The sequence below is a fragment of the Aotus nancymaae genome, unplaced genomic scaffold (genome assembly GCF_030222135.1).
Source record: "Aotus nancymaae isolate 86718 unplaced genomic scaffold, 86718_ANA_hifiasm-v0.15.2.pri h1tg000017l, whole genome shotgun sequence".
Taxonomy (NCBI): domain Eukaryota; kingdom Metazoa; phylum Chordata; class Mammalia; order Primates; family Aotidae; genus Aotus; species Aotus nancymaae.
In genome coordinates this window covers 1,884,782-1,910,834 of record NW_026988429.1, presented here as the reverse complement: position 1 = coordinate 1,910,834, position 26,053 = coordinate 1,884,782, and the positions used below count along the sequence as shown (strand labels likewise).

The window sequence follows — 26,053 nt, the reverse complement described above, 5'->3', positions numbered from 1 at the left end:
CCACTGTGTTCCTTGTCTGGACACCAGAGTCCACCATAGGAGTGGCTTGTGACATGCCTGGTTCAGCCACAAGCACCACACAGAGCCCACTTGTGTGCCAGTACTTGGAGAGGCCAGCTGGACCCTGCACTCTCTTGCTCACACACCCCCTCTCACAAGGGTCTGAGTGTGCAGTTGCAGCAACTGTGGAATCTGTGCCAGAGTATAGGCTGGACTCAGCCAAGCAGGCTGAGTGGATGGGGTATCTCATGCAGTGAGCCTGGGCCCAAGCAAGGCCCAGGCAGGACTGTCGCCAGCTGGAGGTCTCCAACTGAGAAAGTGACTGAGAAAAATCCTGCATCAACAGTAATTTGTGTTTTAACAAAACTTCCAGGAGGTTCTTATACACAGTCAAATTTGAAAAACATTTTACTAGAAATGCATCCTTTTTATCTGCAAACATATCCATCACCTACAAAAATTTCTTCCTGTCCTCTTAATTATTATTGTGCTCAGAACACTTAATACAAAATTTACCATTTTAGCAAAATTTTGCAATCTAGTATTGTAAACAAAATTATGCAACAGTTTTTTGTGTATGTGATAAGAACACAACATAAAATTTACCTTCTTAGCAAAAGTATGCAATACAGTATTAACTGTAGACATTATGCTTTTTCAAGTAGATGTCTAGGACTTATTTACCTCATACAAGGAATACCTTGTATCCTTGGACTAATACCTCCTAACTTCCCCCTCCTCCCAGCCCCTGGGGACCACCATTCTGCTCTCTGCTTCTATGAGTTTGACCACTTTAGATTCATCAAATAAGTGATATAATGTAGTATTTGTTCTGGGTCTGGCTAATTTCACTTAGCATAATGTCCTCCAGGTTCATCTGTGTTGTTGTAAATAACAGGATTTCCTTCTTTTTTAAGGGTGAATTATATCACTGTCTCAGTCTGTTTGAACTGTTATAACAAAATACCATAGGCTGTGTGGCTTATAAACAATGGGAATTTAATTCATACAGTTTAGCAAATCTGATGTCTGATAAGTGTCACCTTTTCATTGTAACCTCAGGAGCAGAAGGGTGATGAATTTTTCTGGGGTCTCTTTTATAGGAACACTAATCCTACTTATAAGGAGTCTGATTTCATGATTTGATGACCTCCAAAACTTCCCACCTTCTAATACCATCTCCTTGGGAGTTAGGATTTCAATATATGAATTTTGGGGCACACAAACATTCAGACCATAGCATCATAGGGTATATATATATATTTATACACCACATTTTCTTTATCCATTCATCTGTTGATGGACATTTAGACTGCTTCCATATCTTGGCTATTTTAAATAATGTGGGAATAAACATGGGAATGGAGATTTTTTTTGAAATCCTGATGTCAGCAACTTTGGATATATACCCAGAAGTGAGATTGCAGGATTGTATGGTGGTTCTATTTTTAATTTTGTGAGGAACCTCCATAGTGTTTTCCTTAGGAGCTATAACAATTTCCATTTTCACCAACAGTGTACAAAGATTTCCTTTCCTCCACATCCTCACCAACACTTGTTATCTTTGATGTGTGTGTGTATGTATAATAGCCATTCTGACAGATTTGAGGTGACATCTCATTGTGTAAAACTCATATTTAAATATATGTTAAATAGATATCCATATGCAAGTTACCCTTGAACTCATCCATATACAATTTACCCAATTTACATGTTTGAACTGTACAAGTTCACTTATACATAGATTTTCTTCCACCCCTGCTACTCTTGAGCAAGACCAACACCTATTCTTCCTTCTCCTCAACCTACTCAATGTAAAGTTGATGAGAATGAAGATGTTTATAATGATCCATTTCCCCTTAATGAATTGTAAATACATTTTCTCTTCCTTATAATTTTCTTAATAACATTTTATTTTCTCTAGCTTACTTTATTGCAAGAATACAATATATAGTACATATAACATACAAAATATGTTCTAATTGACTATGTTATTGGTAAGACTTACAGTCAACAGTAGGCTATTAGTAGTTAAGTTTTAGGGGAGTCAAAAGTTATATGTGATTTTGAGACTGCATGGGGGGACGGCATTCCTAACCCCAGCCTTGTTCAAGAAGCATCTGTAATTTAATATTAGTTCTGGACAGAATTTTTTTAGAAATAGGATGGTAATTTTATTTGTTTAACATGAAAAACATGCACACACTATCATAGAATCCCAGAGGATTCCCATTAAAGAGTAGAAGGAGGATAACCACTGTGACCACTATGGTTTAACACTGTTCTGAAAGTTGTAGAAAAAAACAAGCCATGGAAATAATTAAGTTGGGTAACTATTGAAAATGACACAACAAAGTTATGATTTCCCTGTGCTCTTTGCCTAGAAAGCCAAAGAAAATGTACTAATAAAAATTTACAAAGATAATGAGTTTAAAATGGCATATACAACATTAAAGATTTTGCATAATGTTCAACAATGCAGAACATAAAATGGTAAAAAGAGTCCACTGACATAAACCATTGAAATATGCAGGCTAAACTGAATTAGAAATATTCAGGACCAACTGAAATAAAGCTCCAAAAGAAAAATAGACAATTTAATAAAAATAGATACCATGCTTCTGGTTACAGACTACTCAATATCATAAAAGTTGTCTCCAAATAGGTTTACACATTTGGTAAAATTAGTAATGGGGAAGTGTACAATACTGAGATTCTAAAGTTCATGTGGGTAAATAGGCAGTAATAGTTTATAAATTTTGAAAAATAAAACTGGAACAGGGATTTATAATACTAGATATTAACACATATACATTTTCAATAATTGAGAGTGGAGGCTTTGACTTGCAATTCTGATGGAGTAGCTTCCTATAGAGTAATGCTCCTGCCAAGAAAACAAGAAAAGCCAAATAAAATACAAAAAGCATCTGTTTGAAGGCATTGGTGAGCTGCCAAGGCAAAGAAAAGATAATGAACATAATGGAGTGACATCTTTAAGTGCTGAAACAAAATAACTAGAATTCTACAGTGTTAAGAAAATAACAGTGTGCCACAGAAGAACTGAATAAAGCAGATACGTTCATACAGAGACCCTTTCCCCCTTGAAAGCTTCCTTCACTAGAATTATGATCCCAAATGCCTCTGGATTAAACTTTTATTTAGGACTCATCCTTATGGTGGAGTAAAAGAGGACGGACAGAGGAAGGCTTTAGTATTGCTTCTGTGCCATAACCCTAGAAACCGAAATCTCTTTCCCCTGCCCCTAGTTTTTGTTCTTTCTCTTTTTAACTCCAATTGGGATACAGGGAAGACTACAGTCCCCAGGGTTGTGGCCATGCCCTGTGCAGAAACATCTCTGGAGAATCAGGGCAATTCTGCTGGCTTCTTCCTTAATTCTTGTCTCTATTTTTGCATATCCCCCTGGGATCAGTAACTTAAGGACTTCCATAGCTCAGTCTTTGGAATCACCTGCTAAGTATTTTTAAATGGATCAGAGGGCGTGACTTATCTTACCCAACTTCTGACATAAGAATTCACTCAGTATTCCACTTTCCATCTTAAATGGGGTTCAGAGACTCTGATTAGCCAAGGCAACAATTATACGGTATGCATCAAGAGATGCTATATCCCTAATTATACAGTGCCAGGCATATGCAATGCCCCACATGGCTGCTTCTTTCAAAAAATGGCCTTTCCATCTCTCCTCATGCACCCACCTCACTTCTAACTAAAGATGAATCAAGAGCAAGCTTCTCCCTCCTCTCTTCACTCCACCTGCATGAGAAGTTACTTCTTCTGGACAATCAGGTTTGAAGACATTTCACAGGCCATGTTTTCTAGGGGTAACATTTCCGAAGGAATTAATAATTAGTACTGTGGGAATAACTTTTTTTTATTCCCTGCCTGCATCCAGAATAACTAACTGTCTGCCTCTTTTATCCTGTATGGCAGTGTCACCAGAGCTGCCGCGCTGGTCTGGGCAAATCAGGAGGCAAGCCTACCCTCTCTTGTCCTCTGGCTTTCTGTCTCACTTATCCTGGTGGGTGGGGGTTGAATTCCAGAGATCAAATGGATGTTCTGCATATCTCTGCTCAGAAGTAAGAGCTGGTTTGGGAGAAATTTAGTGGGAAATAACACATTTTGGGAGGTTTCTTGAGTGCTTTCAAAGGGTTTTATCTATATACTATACCTTATATGCAAATAAGGTATATAAGCAAATACTAAATTTTTTCCCAAAGAGATTCACTTGTCTTGGGATTTCAAAAGCTCTCTTAATTACTTTCTTTTTAAGAAAACCATATTTAAAGAAGATATTTGTGGCTTGAAAGATGACAACAATGCCTCTTTAAGCTGCTTAGACATATGCATTTGCTCTTTGAATCAACAATCTCAATTCTAAGAATCTATCCCAAATAGACTCTTGCAAAAAAAAAATAAAAACATGCCTGCACATGGCTATTCTTTAAGCATGTTTTAGATAGGAAAAGACTGGAAATGACACAAATGTCTATCAATGAGTGATTGGTTGACTATTGAGAAGGAATTGAATGTGGGGAAGATTGCTACAAAGGAATTAGAAGAGATAAGGAGCAAATGAGTTAGTGGGGAAACCCAGGAGTAGCAACATCAGGCAGCCCTTCCATCTCCAGGGCCAGAAGGACAAAAGAAAAATCTGTTATTAGCAGCTAGGGCTTTCCAGTGAGCCTGAAACCTTACAGCAGACATGGTCAGAGACATGGCCCAAAGCAGCAAAGAATGGAAACCTGCTCCTTTCCTCTGTGCCTCTCTCTCCTACACTAACTCTACCAACCAAGGAAGGTTGGTTTGCCAAGGTCAGATTGAGAAAAGCTGGAAAAGGCAGAGGATACAAATGAGACCCTCAGATTCTGTTTCTACTGACTGCTTTTTTTCTCCCTCCCTTGAATATGAGTCTTATTTCTTCATATATCCCATAACATTGTTTATTGAAAATTAGACTTTGATAATATAGCAACTCTGGGTCATGGTTTTCTTTCCTGACATTTGCTTTTGTTGTTTTGTTTGTTTGTTGAGTAGCTTGCATGGGCCAAATCTGTAAAACTGATCCTCCCAATGGCTGCTTGTCCTTGTCCCTTTTTTTTTTTTTTTAAGTTATTGTTTTTATGTTGGACTTAAGAGGGATCATTTTCTTTCTGTGTAGCATAGTGGTCAGCCAATGATGGGGCAGAGGCTATACTCAAAACGCTTAATCCAGTAAGGTTTCTATTGATGGATTTATGTGTGGAAAGAGTACCACATACAAACTGCAGGCTGTTTTCAATTTTTCTCCAGACTTTTCTTTCCACTGGGCTTTTTTGCATGTCTTCTGTGCGTGTGCAGCCTCAGTGTTGGCCAGTAGTATGTAGAGGGCTTGGGCCATCTTGGTTTCTGCCGTGGATGTGTATAGCCTTAGCTAATCTTATGTTTGTCCCAACAAAAACCGCAGATTAGAAGAATCATTGGTCCATTCCACTGTCCTCTGCCGCGATTATCACTTTTACTGACATTGCTGCACGGGCATGGTGCAGCTCTCCACATCAAGTGTGCCCGGTATGACCATGGTAGCAAAACTACTAGTTGTCACAGCCTGTCCCACTCTCACAAAACATCCATGTCAATCAGGCTGGCAGGAGCTTTGGAGTTGTCCCAGTAAAGAATGCCCTAAGCTCCCGCTAACTTTCACAGTTCCACAGGTTTTTAAGAATAAATGCTTCTCCAATTGGCTATGCTTTTGGTAGAGCCTAGATATATGAGCACAGACATAGTTGTTATGTCATTTTTGTTTAGCTTCACAGTTGCTTTTGGGGAGAGGATTTGCTAACCTTCTTACTAAGCCATACCCTGAAGTTCTTCATTCATCTAATAAATATCTATTTCTTATTTTCTTGTAAAAGGTATTTTTCTGGGCATTGCGATTCCTTAATAAATAATACAGACCTAGTTCCCGTTCATATGTTTTTACAAGGGTGATGACAAGTGACCATATAATCATTATTTAATTACAAATGTAGTGAGTGCTACAATGGAAAAGCTCTTAGACTTCTGTTTTTGTTTCATGTCCTACTGAATTAGCCATAACTTCTAGAAAATTATTACCATAACATTGTAATAGCAATAATGTGTGTAATTTTCATGTTTCTGATTTTGATAGACATGCTTCTAATGTGTAACCACTAAGATAAATGTTTTTAGAAATCATGTTGAAGAATTACCTATGTATTCCTAGTTTTCTAACATGTCTTCCCCTCAAAAAATTTACATTGAGATCCTTTTGTGATTCATAAACATGATGATTGGGTTTTTATTGTTTGGTGTTAGATGCACCTCCCTCAAATCTTGTTATGACATCTGTACATTACCCATCTGACATGAGAAAAAAAAAAGAAAGAAATCCATGTTGAAAGTTATCAGATGGTTTTTCAGCATCTTTTGAGATTTTTATATAAGTTTTCATATTAGACCCATTTGTATCACATTTTATGTATTGAGATATTCTAATAGCAAAGCAAAGTACTTTGCATGATTAAAATTATCTGGATGGTAGTGATCATTTACATTTACCTGAATTTCATTGACTTGTATTTTGTTTAGTATTTTATTGAAAGTGAGTTGGGACACTATTTTAGTCCTATTATTTTTCAGTCTTTAATCATTTTTATTATTTTTCCGTGATCTGCAATTGTTCATGTAAATGTGTGACAAATTAAACAAAAAGAAGGGAAATAAATTTGGTAATTTAATATTACATTAGTTACAGGGCAGGAATACTGCCTAGGCCCCAGACTCACAAAACCAAAATTTTTATTAATGCATCTTGAAGGACTTTTTAGAAGATTATCTGGTTGACAATCTAAGTCCTCTAGCCTTAAAAAAAATAAACCTATGTCCTAAAAATTTAATCTGACTGGCTTTTATTTAGTAACTTTGAATTTAGTTTAAGTCACAATAACGACAACTCTTCAGAATGAGAAAGACGGAGAAGTCCCACTAGGCAGAGAACTGTGATTCCCATGGGATCAATAAGTATATCTTTATTAAAGTACTTGTCCCATTGGATTAAAATTATTTACCTACATGTCGATAATCCCCACTAGACTGTAGCACTTTATGGTGATGATTTAATCAGCTCTCTGTCCCTACATCCTGATGGATCTCCCAGCACATACAGTTACTTCAAATCTCTAGGAAGAAATGTATGGGGCAATAGAGGACACCTCAAAATCTAAATGCCAATTCTTACTCTTCCAATGTCCCAATAAAATACCTAAAGAAGAGATACTATACAGGCATAAACATGATTTAAAGATAAGGTTGAAGGAGGAAAGCATGCAAATGCCAGGGACTTTCACTGATGGATGGACAGTCGTTACAACGTATGCTGTGCTTCTGCAATGATCTCTTACTGAGAAGAAAGGCAGTCTGTTTTCCTAGAGATGACATCAGATTCACAGAGATCTATACAAAATGTGTTTTCTTGAGGGTCCACATCTAGCTACATGAGCTCAGGCAAGTCACGTAATTTTTCTGGATCTCTGTCTTTCCAGCTGTAACATACAGGGGTAATAAGTCTGAGAGTCTCTTCTGTACCTCATATCTTTTGATTCCATGATGAATGAAAAACAAGCAGTGGTTTTCTGAAAGATTTATTATAAAATATAAAATCAAATTCTACCTTTTTATAATAATAGAAGTGAGTTGGAGATTGCCAAGCCACTGACCATCCCTATGAGCAGGAAATTTCTCCTAAAGGAAACAGAAACACAATACAATCCCAAAATATCAAGACTTTATATCTGTCAGAAGGAGAAATGATTATTTGCTCTTGATAATATGGGACAGTTATTCAAGCCAAATAAGTTAAATAGGTTTGTCTTCACAATATTTGAGACCTGGCACTTGCTTTCTTATTTCTGCTCTGAGAGTATTTGATTTGGTTAATGTTTAGCAGAAGGAAAAAGAAAGAGAGAGCGTGTGTGGGTGCATGTTTGAAAATTGCAGTCACTTTTCTTCTAAAGCCACAGGCTATGATGTCAGGAAGTAAATGATAGAAATTGTCAGCTCTCCTATCTATAACCTCATGCTTTGCAGTTTCTCCAGGGGCTGCATGCACTCTTACAGCTTCTTAAACAGGAAGTAGACCTGGCAAAAAATGTAAGTGCATTTTACAGTTGATACACCACAGACTCAGCCAGAACAGTTCTAAACAGAAGACTTCACAGAAATTCTGACACTTTGTTTTTTGCCAAAAAACAGTGTCTTTTTCAGAAATGTTGATTTGGGGATCATGGACATTCTCCTTAATTTCTCCTTAGCAAGTGTGTTGGAAGGAGGAAATTGGTGCCTTTGAACAGATGATCCTCCCACACAATAGCACTTGGTAAGGGACAATATGCAGCACAACTGAGTGCTGTTAGAATGCCGGGTGGGAAAGAGGAAGAAGGCAGAGGAGGAGTCAATAAGAGGTTAAATAGAAAGACCAGAGCAACCCAGAGAGCCTGAGAGCACTGGGTGATGAGAAGACCTGCAGGAAGGGAATAGTGAGATAAGAATGTTACAATGAAAAATCCTGTTGTCCGTATCTTTCTCTACTACAGACAGCTGGAGTTTTGTACAAACTGTGTGCTCTCATGAGAATCCAGAGCTGACTGTTCTGAGCATTTCATGGTACATACTGTGGGACTTTGACGAACGCTGGCAAAGATCTTTAATTTCTTCCAAGGATTGGAGTATGTAGGAATTTGTTTTTTATTATGTAGATCAATCATTAGAAACAGCTTAGATGATATTATTCATGCAGTTAACCTGAAATGAGTATGGTAATAGTTGCAGAAAACAAGCATTACCCTCATAAACTTGGAGATTAAATTAAATCCTTTTTGTTAAACTCATTTATTGAAAAAAATTATCGATTCTCCCAGTAGTAATGTGATTCTGTGAATTGCATTTTATGTTATTTAGGGACTTCAGAGTAAAATTATTCCAAGGCTTGTTTCTCTTGGATGAAGGGCTATGAAATCTCATTTTGGATGTAGAATATTATAATTGCATAAATTACTCAGGGTTTATGATGTGAAGTTTTTAAGAAAAGCAAATAGTTTTTTTTTTTCTTTTGCATTTGAAAATTCAAGGAGTATGTCACTTCCTGAAGAGATGCTTCTTTTCAACTTCAAATCAGCTTTATTTCTTGGCTCTTTCATGAACTTTCCTTCCTGTGCTACAAGTATTTCCAAGGGAGATTGTGTCATGTGCTTTTAGATTCTGCCAAGAAAAAGTGTTCCATTGCTCACAATTGCATTTATATCATTTGGTTATAGCCTATGATAGAACATAGCTAAGGAGAGAGGTCAATACTGACTTCTTACTAATACTGTATCCATAAATGTTGTCTATGTAGTTGAATTGGCCTTATAAAGAGATAAGCAACTAAATTTGCAGTGAAAATTTCTACATCAGTTCACTAATTTCTGAAATTCTTAAATGGGTAATATCTCTCATAAGTATAAATTGTTTTAGTCTACGTTTCCTCAATAGGTCAAATCTAACACAACAACTTGCATATAGTTTATTGTTTATAGTTTATAGTTTATAGTTTAGAAAACAATCACAAAGAATGAAAGTAGAGGACAGGGAACAGAGGAAAAATAATCCAAGGGTGTGTTATTAAGGTTTTTTTTTACCACTGTAGACAGCTGAAACTCGAGTCACATGGAAACATCTGAGGAGCCAATGATAATTCACCTGAGAGTTATTCACTCAAGGGATGCAAAGGGAGAATACTTATCAAGCAAATTCTGTTTCCCATTGGTGAATGCTTCATGCGATATTAACTGCATCTTACTTCCAGGTTTCCAGAGATTAAAATAGCTGAACAAGTTTCGGCAGGCATTAGGGAGGCAGTGGTGGAGGCAGTGGTGAGAAGTGCTAAGAGGCAGAAATCAAGAGATTCCTGGTGGAGCTGAACGGAAGTGCTCTCAGGCTACATTCGCAGGCATTAGTTGCCATACCAAGGGCTAGAGTGAAAACGGTGCCTAGAGAATATGAGGCAGAGACTAAGAAGTCCAGAGACAAAACTTAAAAGACAAACATTTACATTTCATGTAGTATAAGAATGTCTCGTTAGAGCATATCTGTGGAGGGTCAGTGATACAGAGGATGGTGAGTATCTGAGGGAGGAGAAGTGCTTAGCTATGGCACATAAGGAAGATCATACTGGGGGTAGGTTGAGGGTTTCAAATGACCATCTTGGCCTACTGTAGATTTTCAACTAAGGCTAAGACTGCCCGAAAAATTCACTGAAGAGTTGGCAGAATTATAGTGAATTCGGGGTCATCTAATTAACTTCCCATCTGTAGCTTAGGCCCTCTGTCAGCAGCCATTGACCTTTGCTTAAAGTTCTCTCATGCCAAAGCACTCACAGTCTTTTGAGTTAACCCAATCTAGATTGAGACATTCCTAACTACTAGAGATTGTGGCAAAAACTTATCTTTCTGAGGTTCCCGCTTGCAAGTTTTGGATGCTTGAGGCCATGCAGAACTATTAAGATCTGAAGAGTTATCCTGGCTTCCTGAAACTTTAATCATTAGGTGAAACATCTCTAATTTCTATAGACACTAATTCCTTAGTCGATAGTGTTTATAGGTCTTGCTCCTCTGAAATCTTGTACATTGAGGTGCCCCAAAATAAATCGCTACACAGCACATTGTAAACTGATGAAGACTGAAGGAGTATCATTTCCTCCCTCAGGCTAGGTGACGCAGTTCTGGTAACATAGGCTAGAGTAACAGGACAAGTATAGAGTAATGTAGGCAAAGTAATAGGACAGAGCTTTCTCGGAAGCGCCTATGAACTGCTATGTGTAACTGAGTTCACTGCTGACCAAAGCCCTTGACTCTTTTTTATATGAACTAAAGCTAAACCATATTTTAATCTACCTTTGTACTTTTATTAGTTGGTTTGATTTTTTTGGAGGGGTGGGGCAAGGGAAGAATCTTACATAAATCTTTATTAAATTAATCTTGTTAGATCAGTCAATTGTTTTGACCTGATAAGACCTTTCATAACCATAATTTGACATTCAACATGTTTGTTACTGTTTTTAGCTTCTTATCACTGGTAAGGAAAAGAAAAAAAGATTTATTAAGACAGGACTTGCTTTACTGTAAGTAGAAATGTCTGTCTGGTAATGGCCATTCGACCAGTTATTAAGCCTACCAAATGTACTAGCATGCAAGCCAGGGAGAATTGGAAAAGTTGTAGGTCTTTATTTTTGAACAGGAAAAGCCAGTTGATATGACTAGGCTTTGTGTCCCTGGCCAGATCTCATCTTGAATTATAATCCCCATAACCGCCACAATCCTGCATGTGTTAAGGAAGAGACCAGAAGGAGTTAATTGGATCATGGGGATGGTTTCTCCCATGCTGTTCTTGTGATACTGAGTGAGTTCTCGTGAAGTCTGATGGTTTTATAAGCATTCGGTAGTTCCTCCTGCATTCATTCTCCTTCCTGCTGCCATGTGAAGAAGGTGTCTTGCTTCCCCTTCGCCTTCTGCCATGATTGTTTCCTGAGGCCTTCCCAGCCATGGTGAACTGTGGGTCAATTAAATCTTTTTCCTTTATAAATTACCCAGTCTCATGCAGTTCTTTAAAGCAGTGTGAAAACAGACTAATATACCAGTAATCCTCAGAAAATGCATCCCAGCAAGTAAGAAAAGACTCTAGCCCAATTCCGGCATTCATCAGTGTCTAAAGAAGAGTCCAGTTGGTGTTGGCAAAGTGAAGATAGCACTTTTGTATTTCTGAGAAGCAGCATTGTATAGTGGCAGGTAGAGTCACGGTCATTAACTAGAAGTTATTTTGGTGGGAATCATCAGGAAAATCCAATAGAGCTCACTGCTTAGAGAAAGGGCTGTTAGGCATAAAGCAAGAAACATGCCCTCCTTTTCCTACCCCTACCACAAAGGATGGGATAGAAAGTACACTTTTCAAATTGCCACAGGTCTCTAAGGAGTATTTTTGTATGACACATGACTTTTGCCTTTAAGAGTGGACAACAACAAAAAAATTGTTTCTAAACTTCATTTGTCTTTTAGCATCCTTCTGCCAAGCGACTTCACTTTGCTTAGTTTGGGGCAGGGCCAATGGAGCCAGGACTGAGCAGGAACTAGCACCTAAGTGCATACAAAATACGCAGATATGAGCATGTATTTTTGTCATCCTCACCCAACAAAAATGGCTCCCTAACTCCCTCTGTGAACTCCCAACCCACATAATAAGTATCACTTTTTATTCTAATCTACATTCTATTTCCTCACTAGAACCAGAGCTCTACTATGAACCCCAGTTCATTTTCCTGGGGCCATAATACCTTGCCTGTCTCTTTTTCAATAATTTACCCTTAGGACACATGATAGACAGAATAATGGCCTCCCAATGATGTTCACATCCTAAGCTCTAGAATCAATTACATTATACAGAAAAGGGGAATTAAGATTGCAAATGGAATTAAGGTTGCTAATAAACTGCCTTCAAGATAGAGAGATTATCCTGGGTTATTGAGAGAAGCCTTGTGTAATTATAAGCGTTCTTGAAAGTGGAGGAGATAGGCAGAAGAAATCACAGAAAGAGATGCGATGATGAAAGGAAAGTCAGAGTAAGCTGTTATGAGAAGGACTCAATAGACCACTGCTGGCTTTGAAGATGAAGGAAGGGGTCATGGACCGAAGAATTCAGGTAGCCTCTAGATACAGGAAAAAATAAGAAAACAGATTCTTCCCTAGGGGTTGCAGAAGGGAATGCATTTTTGCCTGATACCTTGATTCTAGCCCAGTGAAACCAATGTCAGAGATCTAACCTTCAGATAATAAGAAAATAAATTTGTGTGGTGTAAGCAGGTAAATTTGTGGTAATTTGATTCAGCAACAATAAAGAACTAATACAAAACTATGTCATGTTTCTTTACCTTTCAAGTAATTATTGGGATCTTGATTCAACCTGAAAACATGACTCTTCAAATGATGACCATTCTTTTTTAAAATAAAAAAATTAACAAAATTATATTATCCTAGACAACATGATGTTTTAAAATATATACATTATAGAATAGCTAAATCACACTAATTAACATATGCATTACATTACATAACTTATTTTTTGTGGTGAGAACACAAAATGTATTCTTAGTGATTTTCAAGATTAAAATACATTATCATTAACTATAGTCACCAAGTTTTACAATAGATATCTTGAGCTTATTTCTATCTAATTGAAATTTTCGATCCTTTCACCAACATCTTCCTAAATTGCTCCCCATCCACATCTTAATAACCACCATTCTACTCTCTGCTTCTGTGAGTTTAACTTTTTTAGATTCCACATATAAGTGAGATCATACAGTATTTGTCTTTCTGTGCCTGGCTTATTTCATTTAGCATGATGACCTCTAGGTTCATCCATGTTGTTGCAAATGATAGAATTTCCTTCTTGTTTAAGGGTGAAGAGCATTCCATTATGTACATATACAACATGTTCCTTATCCATTCATCAGTTGATAGACACTTAAGGTGATTACATAGCTCGGAAACTGTGAATAGTGCTGCAATGAACATGAGAGTGCAGATATCTTTCAACACACTGATTTCATATACTTTGAATATATACCCAGTAGTGGGATTAAAGCTAATTATTGATAGGTAAGGATTTACTACTGTCATTTTGCTTCTTTCTGATTGTTTTATAGATCCTTCTTCCTTTCTTCCTTTCTTGCTGTTTTTCTTTTTGATTAGGTGATTTCCTCTAGTTCTGTGCTTTGATTTCCTACTTTTTTATCTGTTGTGAATCTACTATAAGTTTCTGCTTTGTGGTTACCATAAGCCTTATAGTTATAACAGCCTATTTTAAACTGATAACAACTTAATTTTGATTATATTAAAAAAACACTCAAACTTTTTATTTCACTTCCCCCCATTTTATGTTTTTAAAGTTACAATTTATACTTTTTTTTTCTTTTGAGATGGAGTTTCACTCTTGTTCTCCAGGTTGGAGTGCAATGGCATGATCTTGGCTCACTGCAACCTCTGCCTCCCAGGTTCAAGTGATTCTTCTGCCTCACGCTCCAGAGTAGCTGGGATTACAGGCATGCGCCACCATGCCTGGCTAATTTTTTGTATTTTGTTCTTTTTAAGTAGAGATGGATTTCTCCATGTTTGTCAGGCTGGTTTTGAACTCCTGACCTCAGGTGATCCATCCGCCTTGGCCTCCCAAAGTGTTGGAATTACAGGCGTGAGTCACTACACCCAGCTATACTTTTTCATGTTGTACATCGCTTAACAAATTATTGTGGTTGTTCATATTTTAATAGTTTTGTTTTTAACCTTTATACTAAAGAAATAAGTGATTTACACAAAATTATTTCAGTATTAGAGTTTTCTAAGTTTGATTATGTACTTACTTTTGACGATGAGTTTTATATTTTCATATGTTTTCATGTTATTAATTGGTACCTCTTTCTTTCAGCTTAGAGGAGTCCCTTAAACATTTCTTATTAGACTTCTGGTGATGATGAGCTCTCTCAGCTCTTGTTTGTCATTTCTCCTTCATTTCAGGAGGAGAGAATTGCCTGGTACAATATTCTCAGTTTGCAGTATTTTTCCTTTAGCACTTTGACTATGTGAGACTATTCTTTCCTCGCCTGTCAAATTCCTGCTGTGAAGTCTGCTAGCTTTATTAAAGCTCTGCTTACATGTGATATGCTTCTATTCCCTTGTGCTCTCAGAAGCCTGTCTTTGTCTTTGAATTTTCAGTTTGGTTATATGTTTTAGGATAGTCCTGTTTGGACTGAATCTAATTTAGGGTTTTGACTTTCCTGTACTTGGATATTTATATTTTCTCCAATTTGGAAAATTTTCTGCTATTTTTTTTAAGTAAGTGTTCTACCCTTTTGTCCCTTTCTTCTCCTTCTTAAACTCCTATATCTCAAACATTTGCCCTTTTGATGCTATTCCACAAATGCTGTAAGATTTCTTCATTCCCTTTTATTATTTTCTATTTTTTTCTCTGATAGTATATTTTCAAATAACCTGTCTTTAACTTCACAGATTTTATTTCTTCTGCTTTATCAATTCTATTGTGAATTCTCTCTGTTACATTTAAAAATTTTTATTCATTGTGTTTTTTAACTCCATAATTTGTTTTGTTTTTTTAATTTCATTCTCTCTGTTAAATTTATCATTTTGGTCATTTATTGTTTTTCTGATTTAATTAAATTGTTTCTCTCTATTTTCTTGAGGTTCACTGAACCTCCTTCACACAATTATTTTAAATTCTTTATCAGGCACTTTGTGCATCTCCATTTTATTGGGGTCAGCTACTGGAAATTATAGTATTCTTTTGGTGATGCTATCTCTCATTGATTTTTCATGTTTCTTATTGCCCTATACTGATATCTGTATATTTGAAAAAGTAGAGACTTATTCTAATATTTGCAGATGGGTTTTGTCTGGGAAAGCTCTTTATCAGTCAGCTCATACAGAGATTTTGGGCAGGAGCAGGCTCTCTGGTGAGATCTGTGGGGAGGCTTGCTGCTGGAGTCTTTGGGCAGATTTGGCCCCAGGTGGATGCCTGGCACCTAAGTTCACAGGGGCTTACCAGGTGCTGAGATGGGCCCTGAGCCTGAGTCTGCAGTGGTCAGCCTGGTACTAGGATGGGCCTGATCCCTGTGTTCACTGGGACAGGCCTGGTGCCTGAGTCCATAGGGATGGGCCTAGAGCTGAGTCCCTAAGCACTAGCCTGGGACTGGGGAAGATCTGGGGCTTGAGCAAATGAAGATGGGTCTTTTTCCTGGGTCTTCAGGTGTGGACTTGAACCCTGTGTTGCTGCAACATGAGGCACTAGGGGCTAAATTGGAGAATGGAGCTGCAGGGACCAGCCTTGACAGGCCTGGAGTCTGTGTCTATATGTGGCAGCCTTGTGCCTGAGGCCAGAGATATGCCTCTGGTGCTAGAAAAATAAATAAAAAGAAATTTGCAACTGCACATGGTACAGTTAAAGAAAACCCAAAGGTAAAGAGAATACCTCGAAAGTAGTCAGAGAAAAAAGGACAGAGTTTCCCAAAAGAGCAAGGTTTAGACTAACAACTGATTTTTCAACCACAGCAACAGAGAACATAAAACAAGTGATACTTTCAACTTATTGAAAAAATATGACTGCCAATCCAGGCAGCAAAAACATTCTTAAACAATATTCTTATTCTCAAAAAATTCTTGAAAAATCAAGACAATTAGGAACGTTTTCGGGCAAATAAACACAGATTTCACTATTAGCAGATCCATGCTAAAGAAAATTCTAAAATGTATTCTTAAGACAAGAGTAAAATAATCATATAGAAAGATTCAGGACAAAAAAAGTAATAACATTGACTATAAGTTCCACAATGGCAAAGTTAGGGTCCATCCTGTTCCCTGCTGACCTTAGGCATTTAAGGTATGAATGAGATAATAAAATAAGCTTGACATAAAGATAAGGTTTCCAGTCATCAGAGCTGCTTACAGATGGAATAAGCTGTCCCAAAAACTGTACATAGAAGCAGAAACAAACCAACTGATTTTTTCTAGGACTTGACTTTAATCCAGGAACTTCTGGATATTTAACTTAACTATCATTGACTGAGCTCCAGTGAGCTAAATATTTTTGCATGCATTATCTTACTAAATGCTAATAACTACACCATGAAGTAGGTAAAAGTATCTTTATTTTATAAATAATGAAATAAAGCTCAAAGAGGGTACAACTAGGGGAAAGAGGTATACAATTGGGGAAAGAGATGCAATTAGGGTTCTATAAAGTTTGTATACAAGGAGTCTTAAGCCGATGGTAAATCCATAACTATCATGCCCCTTGTATGTCTGAGTATCAAGTGACAACCCCACAAACTTATGCATGCTATAGGTTGTTACAGACTCTCATCTGTGAGTTCTTATAAATTACCATAGCTCTGCGGAACCATCCTGTGAATAAAATTCACTGTTACTGTTGTGAGACCTGTCACCTTCTTCCTAAGATGTGAACCTCATTTATCATGAGAACCCCCTTTGCGAATGTTTTTGTAAAACATACATCTGTGTCTTATTAAACTATTAGGAACTTCTTGTTAAACATGTTTACTTCTGCTCCCTTCCCAACTCCTATAAAACTGACAACAAAGGAATGAAAAAGTATAATTCAATGTTTTTTAAAAAAGAAAAAAAGAAGTCAATCACAGTAAATTGTAAAGATCTATAATATTTAGAAGATGAATTGAGGATAGATGTCTTAAATTACTAAAGAGATCAGAAAAAACTAAAACTCAAATGCCTGGTATTTGTTGTAGTGTGAGGGGGAGTATTGGCTTTTAGGAATGACACAGGGAAGCCAAAAAAAAAAAAAGTCTAGAGGAGTTTATTGAAGAAGACTAAAGTTATGCATACAAGTCAGCACTGGAAATAGAAAAATTTACCAGAAGTCAGTAAAACAAACAGCCACCCCTCATCCTCACAGTACACTCACAAGACCATTCCTTTCACACTGGGACAAAAAAAAACTAGAGAAGTTAACTCTTTGCAGAAATTGATATCTCAGATTTCAGCTAAGAGTTGGAGTGCCATGCCAGAAACACAAGACCTAAATAAAGTCAGAATACTAAGTGATGAGGTCCCTTTTGGCTCCCAGAAGTCTGAAATCCGAGCTTCTATGTCCACTGCCATCCCCTCTCTTCACGACAGGCAAGATATTGGAAGGTTCCTCCCTAGGAAACTGACTGGTGTAGTAAGACTTAAGCATATTAGTATTAGACGGTCTTTCAAAGAGTCAACCCAATCTCCACAACTCTTTGCTGAAACTCACACATCAACAAGCCTCTCTCATGCACAGCAAAAAACCAATCAGCTTTGTAATAACTTTACTCTTAAACTTGAATGTTGAGCCAATGATTGCCAAACTATTGAGAAAAATCCTTAAATTATTTTTTCTTTTCCTCTCTTTTTATTAAAAAAACTCATCATGAAAGCAACATTTTTGTTATGAGTCATATCTTGTCTTGTAAAAGCCCATTTGTGCCATTGGAGTAAATTTATTGTGGCTCTGGTGTAAGGTCTTTGTCCTTAGTTCTTTTAAAAAAAGTGTTTCTGTTCCTTTCTATGAGACCAACCTTCCTCTTCTTGCTCTCTTCTAATTTCCTCAATGACAGATTTTTCATTTTGATATTTATTGAGCCTTGGAATTACTTTATGGGGAATGACAGCCCCAATTCCCATTGTGCACTGTTTGCTTTTAGTTTAGTTATTTCATTGGGTGTTTTATTAGGTTGATATTTTTTCCTGTTTTATTCTATTGTATCTCTTCACTATGCTGTAGATGTATATAGTGAGAATAACAAATATTTTAAAGCTTAAAAAATTAAACCTCTCACCTGTTTTTTTAGTTGGCTGTATTTCGTTGAACTTATTTTATTGGTGCTGTGGTCATCACAATGTCTTGTCAACTGTGACCTTCCATTAGGTTCAGGAAGACTTAACAATTTCATGTCATTAGTTTACTTGGGGATGTAATACAGTCGCTGAGATAGTGTGGTGCTTTGATAAATCAGAAGTTTAGGTAATTTTAGAAGTTCAGTAAGGCATATAAATTTTTTACCTGTTCTATGCTTCATGGGAAAAACTTTCAACAAACTTTAGAAACATTCTCATTTACTTTTTTTTTTTCTGTTACACAAATATAGAATGTTCATCTATAGAGAGTTCTTTCTTATGTGCATTTAAATGTGGTAATAAATTTTGGTTTTCTTATTAATTTAATTAAAAAAAGAAAAATATGTGCAGAAGAAGATGGAGCATGGGACAGAGCACTACAAATAGGGAAGATTTTTCTGTGCCCAGAGATAAGGAGCAAAGAGCCATCATACACTGAAAGCATGTTTCCATGAGAATAATGAACCATATGACTGCTTTCATGTGATTTTCAAAATATAAATCTTCAGGATGAAAGGGCAGGTGGTGGTGAATTATTGAAACAGAAAATAGTTGAAGGGAAAGGGCAGCAACATAAATGTTATGCACATTTATGCAAATTCAACTTCTAAAATGTGAAAGGGTTTTCTCTGTACTATGAAAGTGACTGAAATTAATGGGTGAGAAGGAGGGAGATTTTGTATGTCTGCTTAACTCTGCCTATAGAGTCCTTTTGAAAGGATGCCTACAGTACAAAAGACTGAGCCATCTTTCACAGGCTCCACACTATTGTGGGTTTAGGCTGACAGCCCAGATAGCAAGAGTCAAAAGGCAGGTGTGTTTTGTGAAGACTTGAGTAGAATAAAAGAAAATAATGCCAGGCCCAGAAGAGAAACTTCACATGGATGGGAATGGGTAAAAAATACTCAGAAAATATGATTCTACTGAGCTGTGGGAAACTTTAGTAACTTTGAAAACACTCAGAACTCTACTGTAGTATGTAAAGTGCCTTTAGAATCCTAGGTGAGTCAGAAAGGACCCCAAAAAGCTATATCATATTAATATAGATGTGTATGGTAAAGATAAGAGCCTCCACAGAAAGGTCAATGAAATATTTTAAGTTCATCTTAAAGTATTTCATTTTGGCCTGGATTTACATTGACATAAAATCTCAGAGACTCATTCCAGCTTTTCTGGGGCCAAGATGATTATCTCCTTTGGCAGATCTTCTGATGTAGTTAACTTTTCCATGAGCTGAAGTGTGATATAGCCTTTATAAGAGCCAGAAGCAAACAGTAAGAGATACGGCAATTGACAGGGATATTCTAGAACACTTACTTAAAAAAATTGAAAATAGAAAAGGGAAGTCTACATGCAGGTAAGCATTCCAGTTTTTATTTTGCCTTCAGATGATGCCAGAATCCTTGGAAATAAATGGAAATGGGTGAGTGAAATTCTAATATTTTTCTGCTTGTTTACCCAGAGGAAGATTTTCAGGAAGGAAAAGATAGTTCAGCAGTTAGAGCTTATAAGATACATGTGCTCAAGAGAAAGAGCCATGACCCACATAAGAAAAATAAAGAGTATGTCTTAGATTGGGAAAAAAAAGAGAAAGAGCTTACATCTCAAACGAAAGAGAGAGAGAGGGGAAAAAAAGAGACGGAGAGAAGGAAGTGATTTATGATGGATGGAAGCTCTTTAGCTGTCTAGTACAGTAAAATTTTGCCATCAAATATGACAGCAGGAAGCTCCTAACAAATTGATATTTGATGCCTTAATGATATTTCTACCCAACCTGAATGGGTCACATAGCCTCTCTCTGGCTCGAAATTTATTTAATCTATTCTGGAGAATTTTGCAATTTCTTCGGCCTTCAGTTGCATTGCTTAGGCAATCATTTTGCATTGATCTTAATAATAGAACATCATAATAGAGACTCACCTACGTGTGCAAACCATTCTTTCTTAGGCCCTATAAAGCGTTTGGTTGTTGCTTTGTAAGAAAATATGGAAATGCAGTTGTCCTTCCAACAATGAATATGTGCATTACTAATATCAAATTTATGCCCTGAAATACTATTTTCATACCTTTCTGTGTACTTAATAACATTTCATTTCAGTGATGAATCAGTGTGTTCAATTTGGGTATATTGCACATATCAATTAAATTTAATGCAAAGAGCATCAACGATGAGCATAATTCTTTTGAAGTGGTAACAATATGAACAGCTATGAGCAAGCTCCCGCATGCCCAGGCAACAACTATATCAAAATACTGATAACAATGGTATGATTCCATTGAATATAAGACATAGTCTTATTTTAGAGATGTTAGTACATGAATAAAAGTTTTAGAACCATTACAGTAAGGTAATGTGATATATAAGATAGATCGACAAACCCCATTTTATTATAACTTCATGTGTTCACACAGTCATGAGGAATTTGGGAAATTGGAAGAAAAATGGAAATGTCATGTTCTGCAGTTGCTAATCTCTACCAAATGAGAAAACAAAGTCAAACACACAGTTGACTCTGAGTATGTGGATTTATTTCTGGTTCTCCACTAGGTTAAAAGACTTTTTGCTAGGTGCGGTGGCTCATGCCTGTAATCCCAGCACTTTGGGAAGCCAGGGTGGGTGGATCACCTGAGGTCAGGAGTTCAAGACCAGCCTGGCCAACATGGTGAAACCCCATCTCTACTAAAAATGCAGAGAAATTTGTTGCAATTCTCAGGATAAACCAGTAGATGGAGGAATTCTCCACAGTCAGGAGCACAGTCAACAAGCAAGAAGCAGCACAACCTAATTTAGACCAATGGGTAGATGCTGTCGGGTCTAGCTATGGGAGTTTCTGTACACATGCTTTACACTACAAAATGGCAGAAGAAGCAGGGCTGAATGCAGAGACACAAATACATACTTTATATGCAATAAACAAACTTTTAGGCAACATGGAAGAAAAATGGAAATGTCATGTTCTGCAGTTGCTAATCTCTACCAAATGTGGAAAACAAAGTCAAACACACAACCCAATCCAAGTGTCACAAGAAGTTTAATGCAAGACTGCTAATGAAACCAAAACACTGCCTTAGTTGTCTCTCACACGAACCTCCTAATAGTTGTTCGAGGAAGACATGACCTCATGTAAGGATGAATAATAATGAACTAATATCAGAGCTATACATAAATACTACAAAATAGTAGTAAACAATGGTAGGTGAGGAACACACATTAGAAAAAAAACCATGTTTCAAATAAAATCATGACCAAAAGCACAAAATTTACTAAGCAAATAATATCTTTCTAAAACAAGAACTCAAGAAGAGATAAAAGAACTTAAGGAAGAAATGGGCAGAAAGTCAAATAAGACTAAAAAAATGAGGGCAGAGCTCGGGGAGAAAAGTAGAAGAGAAAAATAAAACGATCACAGAAAGAATGGCCAAGTTGGAAGCAGCACAAAGAATGCAATGGAAAGTATAGAATTATAGGTTGAATTGTGTCTCCCCAATATATATATGTTGAAGTTATAACACCCAGTACCTCAGGATATGACATTATTTGAACACAGGGTTTCTGAAGATGTAAATAATGAAGATAAAATGGAGTCGGCCAGGTACAGTGGTTCATGCCTGTAATCCCGTCACTTTGGGAGGCCGAGGTGGGTGGATCATCTGAGGCCAGCAGTTTGAGACCAGCCTGGCCAACATGATGAAACCCCCATCTCTACTAAAAACACAAAAAATTAGTTGGGCGTGGTGGTGGATGCCTGTAATTCCAGTTACTCCGGAGGCTGAGGCAGGAGAATTACCTGAACCAAGGAGGCAGAGGTTGCAGCGAGCCAAGATCGTGCCGCTGCACTACGGTCTGGGCAACAAGAGCAAAACTCTGTCTCAAAAAATAATTAAAAAAAAAAAAAAGATGGGGTCACACTGGAATAGAGTCGATCTCTAACTCAATATGACTGTATCCTTAAAACAAGAATGCCATAAGAAGGGAACAGACATGCACACAAAGAGGATACCATCCAAACATGAAGGCAAAGGTTGGGGTGATGCATCTACAACCAAGGTACACCAAAGTTCATCAGCAAATCACCAGAACCTAGAAGAAAGGCACATAACACATTCTTCCTCAAAATATTTAGAAGGAACCAACCTTGCTTACATGTTAATATTATACTTCCAGGCTCCAGAACTGTAAGACAATAGATTTCTGTTGTTTTAAGCCACCCAGTTTGTTGTACTTTGTTGTGACAGTCCTAGGAAACTAATACACTCAGTAAGAGACAAAAAAAAAAGCAGGATCAGAAAAAAATAAGCAAAATGAAATATAAATGAACAAAGTTTAAAATGTTACAGAAGAGATTTTCCTTTCTGCAATGTCAAAAATCAGTTGACTCTAAATATGTGGATTTATTTCTGCGTTCTCTATTCTGTCTCATTGGTCTATGTGTCCTATTTTCGTGCCAGTACAACGCTGCTTTGGTTACTATAGGTTCGTAGCTATTTTGAGGTCAGGTAGTGGCTTTGTTCTTTTTTCCTCCCCCTTCAAGATTGCTTTGGTTATTTGAGATCTTTTGTGGTTTCATGCAAATTTTAGAATTGTTCTTTCTATTTTGTGAAGAATGTCACTAATATTTTGGTAGAGATTTTATTGAATCTATAGATAACTTTGAGCACTATGGTAATGTTCATGATATTAATTCTTCCAACCCATACGTATGAATGTTGTTTTACTTTTTTGTGTCCACTTTAATTTTTTTCATTAGATTTATAATTTTCATTGTGCAGATCTTTAACATCTATGTTTATATTTCTTGCGTGACTATTGTAAATGAGATGGCTTTCTTAATTTCTTTTTTCTTTTTGTTTTTGCTTTTATGATTATTTTTAATTGATACATAATTTACATATTTATGGGATATAGTGTGATGTTTTGATACATGTATACAATGTATAATGATTGAATCAGGGTAATTAGCATACCTATCACCTCAACCATTTATGGATGAGAACATTCAAAATCTGCTTGAGTGGATGTGGAAGAAAGGAAACTTTGTGTACTGTTCGTGGAAATAAAATTAGTATAGCCATTATGGAAGACAGCATGGAAGTGCCTCAAAAAAACTAAAAATAGTACTATCAGGGACTTTTTTTTTTTTTTTTTTTTTTGAGACAGAGTTTCGCTCTCGTTACCCAGGCTGGAGTGCAATGGTGCGATCTTGGCTCACCGCAACCTCCGCCTCCTGGGTTCAGGCAATTCTCCTGCCTCAGCCTCCCGAGTAGCTGGGACTACAGGCACGCGCCACCATGCCCAGCTAATTTTTTGTATTTTTGATAGAGACGGGGTTTCTCTATCATGTTGACCAGGATGGTCTCGATCTCTTGACCTCGTGATCCACCCGCCTCGGCCTCCCAAAGTGCTGGGATTACAGGCGTGAGCCACCGCGCCCAGCCGGGACATTGTTTTTATAGTTTTGTTTTTGTTTGTTTGTTATGTTCTTTCCTGGATTTGATATTAGGGTGTTGCTGGATTCATAGAATGATTTAGGTTAATACTGAGTGTTAACTTGATTTGACTGAGGGTGCAAAGTATTGTTCCTGGGTGTGTCTGTGAGGGTGTTGCCAAAAAAGATTAACATGTGAGACAGTTGACTGGGAAAGACAGACCCACCCTTAATCTGGGTGGGCACAATCTAATTAGCTGCCAACACAGTCAGAATAAAAAGCAGGCAGAAGAACATGAAAAGATTAGACCGGCTTAGCCTCCCAGCCTACATCTTTCTCCCACGTTGGATGCTTCCTGCCCTTGAAGATTGGACTTCAAGTTCTTCAGGTTTGGGACCGGGGACTGGCTTCCTTGCTCCTCAGCTTGCTGACAGCCTATTGTGGTGCCTTGTGATCATGTGACTTAATACTCCTTAATAAACTCTCATATATATCCTATTATTTTTGTCCCTCTACAGAACACTGAATAATACAGGTTTTGGTCCAGGAGTGGTTCTAGAGGAACAGAATATTAAGGATAGAGTTCTTTCATTGGTTTGGGTGTTTCTGGAGTTGGCTGCTTAATATGATTAGACCCCAAAATGCTAAGGACTCTAGTTCTAATAGTATGGAGGACCCTGATAGTCCTTAGCATGAAGTGTTTAGAGAGTTATGCAAAATAAATGCATTTGACATTCCTGATTCACAGTTATGACAGGCAAGGAGTTTAATGGATCTATACGTATTTTTGACTATATGTAGAGAACCAACAAAGATAATGAAGTTGGTTGGTTACTCCTCAGTTCACTAGACAAAGTGATGGAAGAAAATGATGAACTCAGGGATTCTAACTCCCAGCTTCAGAAGCAGATACTGAGCCTCAAATCTGCTAAGAATGCCCTGAGTGAGAGTCTTATCTTCTGTAGAGAAAGAGCTGAAATTGTGGAAAATCAGACACAAGCTCTTATTGAATGAGTGGCTGATCTGCAATGAAAGTTGCATGCACAGCCTTGCCCAGATATCTACTGTTAAAGTGAAGGCATTGATTGGAAAAGAATGGGACCCTGTAACTTGGAATGAGGACACGTGGTAGGACCCTCATGAAGCTGGGGATACTGAGCTTGTTAATTCTGATGAACCATTTTTGCCAGAAAAAACAACTTCCCCATCCCCAACAGTGGCAGCATTCCTTCCCCGACCCACTCTGCCATCAGCCTTTCCATCTTTGTCTGAGGAGATAAACCCTGTTCTGCCTGAGGCAACAGTGATGGCCTCCCCTGAGGCAGTTGCCAGGCAAGATAATGTTGATTCTCCTCAGGGGCCGCCCCCAACACCCTTGTTTGCTTCTAGATCTATAACTAGACTAAAGTCCCAGTGGGCTTCTAGAGGTGAGGTTCAGAGTGTGATCCATGAGGAGATACACTACACTAAAAAAGAACTGCTTAAGTTTTCTAATTTATATAAGTGGAAATCTGGAGAACAGGCATGGGAATGGATATTAAGGGTGTAAGATAGTGATGGAAGGAACAGAGTTGGATCTGGCCGAATTTATTGACTTGGACCCACCTAAATATTGATTCTTCACTTAATATTGCAGCTCAGGGAGTTAAAAAATTTACTAATAGTTTATTTTCTTGGTTAGCTGAAATATGGATTAAAATATGGCCCTCTGTGAGCAAGCTGGAAACCTGATTTCCCTTGGTTTAATGTACAGGAAGAGATCCAAAGGCTCAGGGAGATTGGGATGCTGGAGTGGATTAGTCACTCACTTTAGACCTACTCATTCCAGCTGGGCAGGTCCAGAAAATGTACCCTTGACCAATGCTTTGTGAAATAGATTTGTGAGGGCAGCACCTGCATCTTTGAAGAGCCCTCCAATTGCTCTTCTATGTATGTCATATCTAACAGTGGGAACCACAATTACTCAACTACAAAATTTATATACAATGGGAATAATTGGATCCCAAGGTGGCAGGGGCCAAGTGGCAGCACTCAACCATCAAAGGCAAAATGAGCATATCTACTATAAAGGACAGCAGAGCCAAAGCAGCAATCAAAATAGTCTGACTGTG

The 26,053-nt window shown here is 37.4% G+C and overlaps 1 non-coding gene across 1 annotated transcript; it reads left to right on the top strand.

The window, feature by feature from the left end:
* Positions 1–6,283: 6,283 nt before the first annotated feature.
* LOC135275663 (small nucleolar RNA U13) lies at positions 6,284–6,387 on the top strand. The gene has a single exon (XR_010343267.1). It is a non-coding gene; the product is annotated as a small nucleolar RNA U13 (small nucleolar RNA).
* Positions 6,388–26,053: the final 19,666 nt, after the last annotated feature.